General features: G+C 39.4%; 1 long non-coding RNA gene across 1 annotated transcript in view; it reads right to left on the minus strand.

The window, feature by feature from the left end:
* LOC140498861 (uncharacterized) overlaps positions 1 to 12,010 on the minus strand; it is a 53,550-nt gene extending 41,540 nt beyond the window's left edge. The window contains exons 1-4 of the long non-coding RNA XR_011965194.1: positions 11,419 to 12,010; positions 10,353 to 11,318; positions 8,809 to 8,894; positions 6,469 to 6,724 (exon numbers count right to left, since the gene is read on the minus strand). This is a non-coding gene — a long non-coding RNA (uncharacterized lncRNA). The remainder of the gene's footprint in view (positions 1 to 6,468; positions 6,725 to 8,808; positions 8,895 to 10,352; positions 11,319 to 11,418) is intronic.
* Positions 12,011 to 12,569: the final 559 nt, after the last annotated feature.

A 12,569-nucleotide genomic window follows, 5' to 3' on the forward strand; every position in this document is an offset into this window, starting at 1 on the left:
AGCAGGAGGAAAAGGGATAAGAGAGCGGGAGATGATAGGAGGGAGGGCAAATTGTAGGAGAATAATCAGAGGTATCCTTGAGGAGAGACGTGGTTAAAAGAGGGTATAGAATAAATGGGGGATGAGATAGGATGGAAGGACGTCTTTCACAATATGTCCATGATAGAATGGTTTTGCATGACTGCACATGTAAAATGTACATCGAATTACTTACCTTCTCAATGGGGGTGAGGGCAGAGGGAGAAAGAGAGAGAATTTGGAACTCAAAATTTTTAAAACGAATGTTAAAAATTACTGGTACATGCAACGGGGAAATGAGACATACAGGCAAAGGGATATATAAATCTATCTTGCCAATAGGAAAATAGAAGGGAAGGGGACAAAGGGAGTGTGGTGATATAAGGAGGCGGATTGGGGAAAGCTTAATCAAAGTGCACAGCATCTTGGGGTGGGGGAAAGGGAAAAATGGGGAGAAAAATTGGAATTCTAAATCTTGTCGAAGTGAATGTTGAAAACTAAAAGTAAATTAAATCAATCAATAAATGAATTTTTGTTAAGAAAAACAGCTGCCCTGGGGAACAAGTCAGTAGAGGAGAGATGAAAATGACTTTGCAATCTGAGAGCCTTGAATTTGAAGGAACAGTTGACTCTTTCTGTCTCTAAAGACAATTTTCTTCTCCCATGCCTCAAGTGGGGAGAATATATCTGATCTTATTTATTCTGCTCAAAGGAGCTGCAGTGCATGAAGTCTTATTTCATCCAGCATTTGGCAGTGAATTCAGTCAGCATATACTCACAATGGTTGCCCTTTCCCCCTAGGATTTCTGTCCATTTCTTTTTTAATGTTGGGTATCCCACTGATAGATAAAAGGAAACCAAAACAAGTAAATTTTCTGCTGTAAGTAAGCACCATTATTTGAATATGGTGTGGAATTGTAGGCTGTGCAAGTTGGAAATTTTAAAATGAAGTATGGGCTTATATGGTGCCTATTGGAAAACAGTTGAATTCCAAGCCACAATAGGCCTGGCTCCAGGTTCTCCAACTGCTGATATTCCCAAGTAAAATGGCCTTTTGGCAAGCACAAAGTGATACAAAAGGAAAAATAAGAACCCACAGAGAATTTTAACTTGAATTTTCATATTCTAAATAAGATACAGTCATACACATATAATTTTTGAATGATACCTGAAGACAAGGACAAACATAAGAGATAGGAGGGGAAATGCAGCTGGGCTCTTCCATCCCTGTCAACCAACCCTGTGCTGAATTGAGAGAGTCCCTCATCTTCCTGACTACATATGCTACCTTTGAACAATAGTATGATAGTTAATACTATATTTGCCAAAGACTGAAACCTAAATGACTATGAACTGCCTGCATAATGGTATTATAATTTCCCTCGATACCAAATCCAAAGGGTTTAGGTCTCATCTGGAAACAGGTGGAGATCATGACTAGACTGACAAGCTTCCCTTCCCTCAATGAACACCTTGAATTAATGAAGAGGAGCAGAGAAGATGAGAAAATGTGGAGCTGGAGGTAGAGTGGTTAAGGCAAAGTGTCCATGAAGAACTCGCCCGTGAATTAAAATGTGTTTGGAAAATTTTTACCATTCTGAAATCAAATCACACAGAAGATAGAAGAAGATGATTCTTCATTTTATCCTACTCCTTTCTCTCCAGAGAGGATACCACAAGGCTTAGCAGCTTACCTTTGCATTTTAGAAACTGTTTTACCTCTGTATACTTCAAAATGTACTTCTAAGGCAACAAAATATGATAAAGTTAACTGACACATTGCTTTACAAAAAGCAGTAAATACGGTTTTCAGAAGTGTAGTGGACAGCACCACACTTACTCCTCTGGCTTAGCACAACTGCAACCATCAACACTGAATTGACCAAAATGATGGGGAAATTCAAGAGCTGTGAAATGGAAAATGAGCATTCTAGAGCTGAACAGCAGGACAGTTCATCCATCTGTAAGAAGGCAGCATTTAACTCCATCAAAATAAAGAGTAAGTAAAACTTAGAGAGATACAATATTCCTGGCTCAATAAAAGGGAGAAGAAATTCAGTTTTTAGAAATTATTGGTCGACCTGAAAACGATGATGAAAAGAAGAGCTAGGACAGCACCTTTGAAGAAATTATCAAGGAAAACTGCCCTGCGATCTTAGAACCAGAGGGTGAAATAGTCATTGAAAGAATTCACCAATCACTTCCTAAAAGAGATCCCAAATTGAAAACATCACGGAATAATTGAAGCTAAATTTCAGAATTACCAAGTCAAGGAGGAAGTACAACAATCAGCCCCAAAGAAACACAATTTAAACATCATGGAACCAAATTGAGTACTATGCAGGACCTTTCAGTTTCTATATGAAAAGATCAGAGAGCAAGGGAAATGATACTTCATAAAGCAAAGGAACTTGGATTACAATGAAAGAACAACCAGTCAGTGAAATTGATCATAATCATTCAGGGGAGGAAACGGACATTTTATGAAATAAGGGATTTCCAAACCTTCCTGATGAAAAAGCAGAGCTTACCAGAAAATTTTATTTTCAAATACAAGACTCAGGAGTGGTATATAAAGGTAAACAAGAAAGGGGAAAAAAACCCAACATGATATTTAATAAGGGCACAATGTTTACATCCCTAGAAGGGACGATGAGATTTAGAAGGGATAAATATAGACAAAGGGCACCCTTTGATCCAATACCATTTCCATGTCTGTATCCAAAAGTCATCATAAAAATAGGAAAAGGACCTCATGTACAAAAATATTTATAGAAGTTTTCTATGGTGCCAAAGAATTGGAAAGTGAAGGGATGCCTTTCATATATACAGGCAAAGGGCTATATAAATCTATCTTGCCAATAGGAAAATAGAAGGGAAGGGGACAAAGGGAGTGTGGTGATATAGGGGAGGGCGAATTGGGGAAAGCTTAATCAAAGTGCACAGCATCTTGGGGTGGGGGAAAGGGAAAAATGGGGAGAAAAATTGGAATTCTAAATCTTGTCGAAGTGAATGTTGAAAACTAAAAGTAAATTAAATCAATCAATAAATGAATTTTTGTTAAGAAAAACAGCTGCCCTGGGGAACAAGTCAGTAGAGGAGGGATGAAAATGACTTTGCAATCTGAGAGCCTTGAATTTGAAGGAACAGTTGACTCTTTCTGTCTCTAAAGACAATTTTCTTCTCCCATGCCTCAAGTGGGGAGAATATATCTGATCTTATTTATTCTGCTCAAAGGAGCTGCAGTGCATGAAGTCTTATTTCATCCAGCATTTGGCAGTGAATTCAGTCAGCATATACTCACAATGGTTGCCCTTTCCCCCTAGGATTTCTGTCCATTTCTTTTTTAATGTTGGGTATCCCACTGATAGATAAAAGGAAACCAAAACAAGTAAATTTTCTGCTGTAAGTAAGCACCATTATTTGAATATGGTGTGGAATTGTAGGCTGTGCAAGTTGGAAATTTTAAAATGAAGTATGGGCTTATATGGTGCCTATTGGAAAACAGTTGAATTCCAAGCCACAATAGGCCTGGCTCCAGGTTCTCCAACTGCTGATATTCCCAAGTAAAATGGCCTTTTGGCAAGCACAAAGTGATACAAAAGGAAAAATAAGAACCCACAGAGAATTTTAACTTGAATTTTCATATTCTAAATAAGATACAGTCATACACATATAATTTTTGAATGATACCTGAAGACAAGGACAAACATAAGAGATAGGAGGGGAAATGCAGCTGGGCTCTTCCATCCCTGTCAACCAACCCTGTGCTGAATTGAGAGAGTCCCTCATCTTCCTGACTACATATGCTACCTTTGAACAATAGTATGATAGTTAATACTATATTTGCCAAAGACTGAAACCTAAATGACTATGAACTGCCTGCATAATGGTATTATAATTTCCCTCGATACCAAATCCAAAGGGTTCAGGTCTCATCTGGAAACAGGTGGAGATCATGACTAGACTGACAAGCTTCCCTTCCCTCAATGAACACCTTGAATTAATGAAGAGGAGCAGAGAAGATGAGAAAATGTGGAGCTGGAGGTAGAGTGGTTAAGGCAAAGTGTCCATGAAGAACTCGCCCGTGAATTAAAATGTGTTTGGAAAATTTTTACCATTCTGAAATCAAATCACACAGAAGATAGAAGAAGATGATTCTTCATTTTATCCTACTCCTTTCTCTCCAGAGAGGATACCACAAGGCTTAGCAGCTTACCTTTGCATTTTAGAAACTGTTTTACCTCTGTATACTTCAAAATGTACTTCTAAGGCAACAAAATATGATAAAGTTAACTGACACATTGCTTTACAAAAAGCAGTAAATACGGTTTTCAGAAGTGTAGTGGACAGCACCACACTTACTCCTCTGGCTTAGCACAACTGCAACCATCAACACTGAATTGACCAAAATGATGGGGAAATTCAAGAGCTGTGAAATGGAAAATGAGCATTCTAGAGCTGAACAGCAGGACAGTTCATCCATCTGTAAGAAGGCAGCATTTAACTCCATCAAAATAAAGAGTAAGTAAAACTTAGAGAGATACAATATTCCTGGCTCAATAAAAGGGAGAAGAAATTCAGTTTTTAGAAATTATTGGTCGACCTGAAAACGATGATGAAAAGAAGAGCTAGGACAGCACCTTTGAAGAAATTATCAAGGAAAACTGCCCTGCGATCTTAGAACCAGAGGGTGAAATAGTCATTGAAAGAATTCACCAATCACTTCCTAAAAGAGATCCCAAATTGAAAACATCACGGAATAATTGAAGCTAAATTTCAGAATTACCAAGTCAAGGAGGAAGTACAACAATCAGCCCCAAAGAAACACAATTTAAACATCATGGAACCAAATTGAGTACTATGCAGGACCTTTCAGTTTCTATATGAAAAGATCAGAGAGCAAGGGAAATGATACTTCATAAAGCAAAGGAACTTGGATTACAATGAAAGAACAACCAGTCAGTGAAATTGATCATAATCATCCAGGGGAGGAAATGGACATTTTATGAAATAAGGGACTTCCAAACCTTCCTGATGAAAAAACAGAGCTTACCAGAAAATTTTATTTTCAAATACAAGACTCAGGAGTGGTACATAAAGGTAAACAAGAAAGGGGAACCCGACACGATATTTAATAAGGGCACAATGTTTACATCCTTAGAAGGGACGATGAGATTTAGAAGGGATAAATATAGACAAAGGGCACCCTTTGATCCAATACCATTTCCATGTCTGTATCCAAAAGTCATCATAAAAATAGGAAAAGGACCTCATGTACAAAAATATTTATAGAAGTTTTCTGTGGTGCCAAAGAATTGGAAAGTGAAGGGATGCCTTTCATGGCTGAACAAGTTGTGGTATATGAATGTTATGGAACAGTATTGTTCCATAAGAAATGATGAACAGGTGGGCTTCAGAAAAACATAGAAAGACTTACACGAATGGGTATAAAGAGAAGTAACCAGAACTAGGACAACAATGTTCACAGAAATAATCATATTGTGCAATGACTGATTTTGATACACTTATCTCTTCCTAGCAATGCAATAATCTAAGACCACTCTAAAAGATAAATGATGAAAAATGCTGTCCACATCCAAAGAAAACTGTGGAGTTTAAATGCAGATTGCAGCTTATGATTTCCTCTCTCTTTTTTTCTTTCTTCTTTCTCATGATTTCTCCCATTCATTCCAATTCTTCTAATATATGTTATATGGTGTCTTGGGGTGGTAAGAGGGGAGAGAGGTGGAGAAAATTTGGAACTCATAATCTCATAGACGTAAATGTTGAAAATTAAAAATAATTTTAAAACAATATAAGTTCCTTAAAAATACTATTTATCAAATGGCATGGCTTTAATGGAGGAGAAGTAGAAGAGGGAGAGATTGATGGGATACTACGGGATTCATGGGAAACAGAAATCGTCAATTAAAGTTATTTTTAAATCAGAGAAAGAAGTATAAAAAAATTAAAATAGTGTGCACACTGGATGAGTTTTCCAGTCATCATACTTTACTGAATCTACTTAAAATAGGCTGATATCCTCACATTTTGTTCAATTACAAAATTCAGTCTTTGTTTTCCCCCACAAAAAGAAATAAATGTAAAAGGGTAACAAGATGGATATTTGTCCTCAGATGGATTCTATCTGAACTGCGTCACGAAAGATGAGAATAAGGTAACAATTAAAATAATAGTAACATAGTAAAATAAAAGTAACAAAGTAAGGTCAATATTAATAGCACTCTCAAAATTAAACTTATTTGCCATATCAAGGTGGAGGGATGGAGAAAGCTGGAAATGACAAAGATAAGGGGAGTTGTTGAAGGTAATAAGTGGGATGAGAAATCTATGTGACTGAAGATAGCTCTGGGCTGTAAATATCTCCCAAGAAGCCAGAAACGATGGTTTTCGAGCTGTGGAGATGCCGCTGGCTGAGTTACCAACCTGAGTCACTGGGATGCAACTGTTCCTCTGAATCTCAGAAACTGAAGGAGTTCCTCAAGTTTGTAGAATGACCATACAAGACGTTATGATCATCAGCATATCAGGAAGGGTGATAGAGTTTTGATCTCTTCTTTATGATCTGTACCAAAAAGTGGAAACATGTTTTGGAACAAAACAAAGAGCCAACCCATTGTCTCCTGCTGGAAAGGCTTCAGTGCAGATGGTTCTGATGTCCAAAGTTGGCACACCATGTAGGCTTAAGAAAGAGAATGAAGACATGAGAACTCTGTTAATACACCAAACACTACTTAAGTTTACTTTCTATGAAACTGGTATTGAGATTTATTCCTTTTTTGAGTAATACTTATTTTTCCCAATTATGTGCAAAATCAATTTTTAACATTCATTTTTTTAATTTTGAGGTCTAAATTCCCTATTTTTCTTTTTCTTTCCCACTCTATGTGTTGAAAATCATTTTGATATAGGTTATATATTTGAAATTATGCCAAACACATGTCAATATTAATCATGTTCTGAAAGAAAACACAAACCCAACAAAGCAAAACAAAAGACCATGAAAAAATAAAGTGAAAATGTGTCGATTTTATCCGCATTCAGACTCCATTAATTTTTTTTTCTCCAGAGATATTTTTTAACATGAATCCTTCGAGATTCCCTTGGATCCCTGAACTGCTGCGAATAGCTAAGTCATTCACAGTTCATCATTGTGTGATATTGTTATTATTGTGTACAATGTTCTTCTGGTTCTGCTCAGTTCACTTTGTATCAGCTCATGTCAGTCTTCTCTGGTTTTCTCTGAAATGATCCTGCTCATCATTTCTTCTACCACAGTAGTTTTCCATTACAATCGTATACCACAGATTGCTCACCTATTCCCCAATTTATGTGCATTTCCTCAGTTTTCAATTTTTTGCCAACACAAAAAAGGCTGCTATAAATCCTTATCTACATACGCTATCTATCCCTTTTTTTCTCTCTGTGAGCTATAGCTGTAGTAGTGGTGTTGCTATGACAAAGGGTATGCACAGTTTTATATTGCTTTGACCGCAGTTCCAAATAAATGTCCGGAGTGGTGAAATCAGTTCACAACTTCCCTAACACTGCACTAGTGTCCCAATTTTCCCACAGTTTCTCCAATATTTATCATTTTTTCTACAATATTAGACAATCTGATAGGTGAGGGGTGACGTCTTTTGATTTGTGAATAAATTTTATTTAAGAGAGGCAGAGTTGCATGAAGTTGCCATCCTCATTCTCTCCTCCAGAATCATCACAGTCCAGTCTCAGGACACAGTCAAAAAAACTGGCAATGGCTCATGATGCAGTGGACGACCTTGGCATTTTCGGTGTCTAACCAAGCTCTAAAGCACTCCATGTCACCTGCTTCAGCTGCCTTCATAGCCGTTGGAACAAGTTGTACTCATTTGCCCATTCGACCAGGAGAAGTCTTCATATTCTTGAGTTAGACACTCCCCTAACTCAGTAATGGGTTTGAGACCTTTATTTACCCTCAAACTGGTCTGGCACATCTGCCCAAACAGTTTAACAGGGTATGGCCTCTGTGCATGCAATTGCTCCTTGGAGCCACAGATGAGAGTGGGGTGGAACAGGTGGACACCAAAGATGGAAAGATCCCTGACAAGGGCTTGGCAGTCATCACGCCAAAGCTACTGGTCCTCCCCAAACACACCCTGAACTCGACAACTCTAGGAGAATTGCCAGAAGCAAAACAGAGGTGTATATACAATGTTTGTAGATCTGACCAAGACCTTTGACTCTGTTCGTCATGAGGGCTTATGGAAAATTATGTCAAAATTTGGTTTCCCAGAAAGGGTCATCAGTATCACACTTCAATTTCATGATGGCATGGTAACCCAGGTTGGAGATAGTGGACATTGTTCTGGTGCCTTCCTAGTCACCATTAGAGTAGAACAGGGCTGGGTGCTTGCTCTCATGCTTTTTAGCATGATGTTTGCAACAATCTTGTCAAATGCTTTCAGTGAGGATTAACACGACATCAAGGTCAGCTACCATCCCAATGGTAAGTCTTCAGTTTCAAAAGGATACAAGCCAAAACCAAAGTGAACAGTGTTAGTTCATGATTTTCTGTTTACAGATGATTGTGCACTCAATGTAGCCTCTGTAGGTGAGATGCAACAAAGTATGGATCAATTCTCTTCTACCTGTGTTAATTTTAGACTAATAATCAATACCAAGAAAACACAGGTGCTCCATCAGACACCAACACACCATTCATAAATGAAACCTTCAGTTACAACCAATGGAGAAGTTTTGAATGCTGTAGATAAGTTCACTTACCTCGGTAGTGTACTTTCCAGGGATGTACACACTGACAATGAAGTTGACAAATGCATTGCCAGAGCTAACTCTGTGTTTGAGAGACTCTGAAGAAAAGTTTGGGAGAGAAGAGGTATTAGAATGACTACCAAACTGAAGGTCTACAAAGCTGTTGTCCTGATCTCATTGTTGCATGCTTGTGAAACATGAACAGTCTACCAGAGCCATGTCAGGAAACTGAATTGTTTCCATTTGAACTGTCTTAGGAAGATTCAGAAGATCACTTGGAAGGTTAAGGTGCCAAACACTGAGGTCCTTGCTTGAACTAAACTGCTAAACATTCAGACTGTGCTTCAGAGAGCACAACTCTTATGACCTGGCCCCATTGTTCAAACTCCAAATGCATGCTTGCCCAAAAGACTATTTTATAGAGAACTCATATGGGGCAGGCGATCATATGGTGGTCTGAGGAAGCGATACAAAGATGCTCTTAAGTTCTCTCTCAAGAACTTTGGATCTGATTGTGCAACATGGGAGAGCCTGGCACAGGACCGCTCAGCAAGGCATGCCCACATCAGAAAAAGGTGCTGTGCTCTATGAGCAAAGCAGAATTGAAACAGCAGAAAGAAAACATAGGATGTTCAATTTTGTAGTAACCACCGCAAAGGTTCACACAGACTACCTGTGCCTAATCGGTGGTAAAGCATTCTGAGCTTGTATTGTTCTGATTAACCACAGTCAGAAACATTGAAACTTCATTTATCATGGTGATGTCATTTTGGCCCTTTTCAAGAATGAAGGACAGCAACCAAGTGTGAGGGGTACCTCAGAATTTTTTCAATTTGCATTTCTCTAATAAATAGTTTTTAAAGAATTTTTATTTGACTATTGATAGCTTTGATTTACTTTTCTGAAAACCATTTCTTCATATCATTTCACCATGGATCAAGCAGGAAATGACTTGTATTCTTTTATATTTGACCCAGTCCTCTATATGTTAGAGAAATAGGGCCTGTATCAGAAATATTTGCTGTAAAAAAAAATTCCTAGCTTTCTGCTTTCCTTCTGTTCTTGGTTGCACTGGTTTTGTTTATACAAAAACTTTTTTTAATTTAATATAATGAAAATTTCTGATTGTACATCTCATAATGTTTTCTTGGAAATATTTGTGATTTGGTTATATTTTTTAAGGGTCAAGTCATTTTCCTCATCACTCTTCGTTGGAATGATTGGGCCTTGAACAAAAGCAAGGCAGTGGAGTCATATATCAAGCCAGGACACAAGAGGTCCTTAACGATTTATTAATTGATGAGAAGGGTTTCATGAAATTTTAAGGAGCCAGGATGGCTAAGGAAAAGACATAGTGTTGCCTATGCCAAGCAAGTCAAACCACTGCTGCTGCACTGATCACCATTTCCTCATAGACACTAAAAGAGACAGTAGAAAACCTGAACACAGGAACTATGGGAACAGTAGTGCTTCGTGAAATGCCATACCAATGGACAGCCAAAACTACACAACCATCCTTAAGGGGAGATATCATTTTAGACAAGCTATTCACTTACCTCAGTGACAGCAACAACATCTGCTTACCAGCTGCCACAAAAATGCTGACAACCACAAGTGAACAAAGAGTAGCAGCAACCCTCATACAAGGGGTCCTTTTTTTAAGTCAGTCATCACAGCCATCATCCATGGGAATAACTCTTGGAAAAGAGGGTCAGCTGTCCTCAGCAACTGTCAACCAACTGATACCCACAGATCAGATAAGACAACCTACAAGAAAGTATTAACTGCACCACCATTTGGGCAGAAAAGAAGTAGCATGTGCCAAGCACGTCAAACAACTATAATTAATTTGATTTCTCACTTCCCTACGGTCATAAGAAAAATAGTGCTGAATTTTGAACCCTAAAGCTAAAAGAAGAGCAATGCTCCCAGCAAATGGTCCATACTCAAAAAGTTCAGATACTATCTTGTGGAGATTCAGCCTGCCAAGTACTCCTACAGGTACTGCAGTCACAAATGAGGAAGACCTAGAAAAGAAGGCTCTGGTCCCCAAAGGCTCCAGCTATCTGAAGTGATTCCGACCACAAAGCAATATTATTTCAGCAATACAAATGAAGGTAAAGAAGAGTCATGACCTTCTGATTTGCTACACTCTCAGGACCATGGGATCTTTCTCTGTGACCTAACGTTGAAATTCTGCAGAAAAAGGGGAACTCCTTTAGAACAGGGACTGGCTTCATTTTTCAGGTGGATCCCCAGTGTTCAACAGGGTACTAGAATAGTAAGCACTTAATAAAGAATTTGATGTCCATTCATTCCTTATCTGTATCAGCAGATCCCTATGGTAGAGGTGGGGAAGGTAAAAACTTCTTTATCAGTCTGTCCAACAAGATTTTCCTTGTTTACACAGATGTACTGAGTCACCTTGAAGGCATCCATCACCTTGAATGACTGATAGGACCATTACTTGGAGAAGTTTCCTCTCTGTATGTGTTGATGATGTCGTACCCTTTGGGAAAAGTCTGAAAGAATATGAGAAAAGATGCTGAAAATGTATGATCAGGCTGAAGAAATGGGTAATTACTTTCAGTGGATAATCCATAGAGCTGTAGAGATACTCACGTATTTGGCAACACCATATCAGAAAGAGGTGTGAACATGTGCCCAGTGTGGACAGAAATGACCCTGACTTCACTACACTCAAAGACCCTTTGCAGTCTCAGGATTTTGGTTCATTTTTTTCAGCACACATTGAAAGGTATGGTGCTGTCGCCAAACCAATAGATGTCCTCACTTGAACATATGTGACTGAAGAGCAATGAAGCAGAAGAAGCCAAATTGGAGAGTCAGAAAAAAGCCAGTTCTCAGGACTTGGTCCTCTCCACACATAGGCGCCAAGGCTCTCCTCTGCTGAGCCAATCCATCCTTTTGTCCTGTGAACAGACAGTGGGTTGGAGACCTGGTGAGCAGCAAGCAAGGGTCTCATTCTGCCTATGCTCCTCTGAAGTTGGCTAACAAGGGTATGGTAGGTTGAGGACCTACAGTCAGGAGGTGACACTGTGGGACTGGTTTGAGACACATAGAAATGAGATGCTGAACCTGGGTATCTGAGGGGGCATCAGCCCAGCTGGCTGTGTGTGTGGCTGCTCTAACTCTTGGAATCACTCATGAGTGACATCTCTGCTGGGCTGGGACAAGAAATCCCAACACACCATGACTTCCCCATGAAAGACATACCCTCCCCATAGACCTGTGACCCCAGAGGTGTGACATGGTGTTGGTTAAAACGAGCCTGCCTAAGGCAGAAATTTGAATTCAGCCCCTCCCACCCAAAACCCAACCCAGGCTTCAGGAAGACGATAAGAAGGACCTGGAAGACGCCAGGCCTAGCTGTGTGCTGTTTGGGGAGCAGAGATCTTAGGGTCCTCTGCACCATGGTCTGGCTTCCTGTCTGTCTCTTACTGCTCACTGTGTGCTCAGGTCAGGGCTGCCCTCAGAAACCTTGTTCTGCTCTCTCATTCCTGCCCTTGGCCTCTCTCCTGAGAATCTCCAAGCAACTCCTCCCTTTCTCCTTATTCTAGGGCATTAATGTGTGTCTGTATTTCTAGGTTCCTTCTCCCAGGCTGTGCTGACTCAGTCACCCTCCATGTCTGCATCCTTGGGAGCCACAGCCAAGCTCACCTGCACCCTCAGAAGTCAGTATAGAAGCAACGCTATATATTGGATCCAACAGAGCCCAGGAAAGGCCCCTCGTTATCTCATGTATATCACCA

This window comes from Notamacropus eugenii, chromosome 4 (genome assembly GCF_028372415.1).
Source record: "Notamacropus eugenii isolate mMacEug1 chromosome 4, mMacEug1.pri_v2, whole genome shotgun sequence".
In the NCBI taxonomy this organism is placed as follows: domain Eukaryota; kingdom Metazoa; phylum Chordata; class Mammalia; order Diprotodontia; family Macropodidae; genus Notamacropus; species Notamacropus eugenii.